This window comes from Cynocephalus volans, chromosome 15 (assembly GCF_027409185.1).
Source record: "Cynocephalus volans isolate mCynVol1 chromosome 15, mCynVol1.pri, whole genome shotgun sequence".
Classification (NCBI taxonomy): Eukaryota; Metazoa; Chordata; class Mammalia; order Dermoptera; family Cynocephalidae; genus Cynocephalus; species Cynocephalus volans.
In genome coordinates this window covers 19,636,240-19,638,921 of record NC_084474.1, presented here as the reverse complement: position 1 = coordinate 19,638,921, position 2,682 = coordinate 19,636,240, and positions in this window count along the sequence as shown.

Sequence of the window (2,682 nt, the reverse complement as noted above, 5' to 3'; positions counted from 1 at the left end):
GTCATAGATGGCTTTAATTGTGTTGAGATACTTTCCTTCTGTACCTAATCTGATGATGAAGTCTTTCTCATGAAGTTATGTTGAATTTTGTCAAGTGCTTTTTCTGCATCTATTGAGGTAATGATATGTTTTTTGTACTTGATTTTGTTGACGTGATGTATCACATTTATTGACTTGCTTATGTTGAACCATTCTTGCATCTCTGGGATGAATCCCACTTGATTGTGGTGTATAATTTTTTTTAATGTGTTGCTGTATTCTGATTGCTAGTTTTCTATTGAAGATTTTTGTGTCTATGTTCATCAGAGATACCGGTCTGTAGTTTTCTTTTTCTGTTGTATCTTTGATTGGCTTTAGTATCAAGGTGATACTGGCCTTCATAGAATGAGTTTGGGAGAGTGGCCTCTGTTTCAATTTTTTGCAACAGTTTGAAGAGAATTGATATTAATTCCTATTTAAAGGTTTGGTAGAATTCAGCAGTAAAGCCATCCGGTCCTGAGCTTTTTGTTGTTGGAAGATTGCTGCTTACTGCTTAAATCTCATTGCTTGTTATTGGTCTGTTCAGGTTTTGTTTGTCTTTTTGGTTAAGTCTTGGTAGTTCATATGTGTCCAGAAGTGTATCCATTTCCTTCAGGTTTTCAAATTTGTTGGCATATAGTTGTTCATAATACTATCTAATGATTTTTTGTATTTCTTTGGCATCAGTTGTAATGTCTCCTTTTTCATTTCTGATTTTTGTTTTTGGGTCTTCTCTTCTCTCTTTTTTGTTAATTTGGCTAATGGTTTGTCTATTTTGTTTATCTTCTCAAAAAAACAACTTTTTGTTTTATTGATTTTTTTGTATTTTGGGGGGATCTCTAAACTTTTTAGTTCTGCTCTGTTTTAGTCCGTCTTGTGTTGCTATAACAGAAATACCTAAGACTGGGTAATTTATAAGGAAAAGGGGTTTATTTGGCTTATGATTCTGGGACAGCTGCATCTGGCATGGGCCTCAGGCTGCTTCGACTCATGGCAGAAAGTGGCAGGCAGCCAGTGGGTATAAGCAGATCACATGGCAAGAGGAAGCAAGAGAGAGAAAGCAAGAGAGAGAAGGTACTAGGGTCTTTTTAAGCAACGAGCTCTTGCGGGAGCTAATAGAACAAGAACTCACTCATTAATCCCCCCTCCCCCAGGGAGAGTATTAATCTATTCATGAGGGATCTGCCCCCATGACTCAATCAGTTTCCAACACTGCCACATTGGAGATCAAATTTCCACATGAATTTTGGAGGAGACAACACATCCAAACTCCATCATGCTCTAATCTTAATTATTTATTTAAATCTACTAACTTTGGAATTAGATTGATCTTGTTTTTCTAGTTGTTTTGGTATAGAGTTAGGTTGTTTACTTGAAATCTTTCTATTTTTTAATTTAAGCATTTGTTGCTATAAACTTCCCTCTTAGAACTGATTTTGCAGTATCCCACAGGTTTTGATATGATTTGTCTTTATTTTCATTGTTTTCTAGAATTTTCTTGATTTCCTGTCTAATTTATTCATGGACCCATAGGTCATTCAGGTGTGTGTTGTTTAATTTCTATGTATTTGTATACAGTGCCGAGTTTTTCTTGTTATTAATTTCTACTTTTAATCCATTGTGGTCTGAAAAGATAGTTGAGATGATTTTGATTTTTTTTAAAGTTATTGAGACTTGATTTGTGACCTAACATGTGGTCTATCTTGGAGAAAGTTCCATGTGCTGATAAAAAAAATGCATATTCTGTAGTTGTTGGATGAAATGTTCTTTAGATACTTTCTAGGTCTAATTGTTCTAAAGCATAGTTTTAATCCTGTATTTCTTTGTTGATTTGTTGCTTGGATGATCTGTCCAATGATGAGAGGGGAGTGTTCATGCCCCTAACTGTTATTGTATTGGGGTCTATCTCTTTCTTTAGGTTTAATAGGGTTTGTTTTATATTACTAGGTGCTCCAGGGTTGGGTGCATATATATTTATGATTGTTATGTCTTCTTGCTGGATTGATCCCTTTATCATTATATAGTGGCCTTCTTTGTCCCTTTGATGGCTTTTGGTTTAAAGTCTATTTTATCTTATGTAAAAAATAGTTACTCTGGCTCATTTTTGCTTTTCATTTGCATAAAATATCTTTTTCCATCCCTTCACTATTAGTTTGTGTGCATCTTTACTGGTGAGATAAGTCTCTTGAGAGCAGCTTATAGTTGGGTGTTGCTTTTTGATCCAATCTATCAGTCTGTGTCTTTTGAATGGGGAATTTAATCCATTTACATTTATGGTTATTATTGAGAGGTACTGACCTATTTCTGGAATTTTGTGGATTTTTGTTTAGATGTTTTGTGTATCATTTGTTCCTTTCTTCTCCCTTGATGATTGGTCTTCCATGTCTGTGGGGTTTTTTTGAAGTGGTAAGATTTAATTTCTTTTGTCTTTATCATTTGTATTTGTTTTTCTGGTGTTTTTTCTTCTTACTTGCGTATTCGTGGTAGTGATTATTGTTTTTCATATTCCAGACATGAGACTCCCTTGAGAATTTCTTGAAGGACTGGTCATGTAGTGATGAACTCCCACAGTTTTTGTTTGTCTGGGAAATACACTATTTCTCCCTCATTTCTGAAGGATAGCCTTCCTGGTATAGTATTCTTGGTTGGCAGTTTATTTCTCTT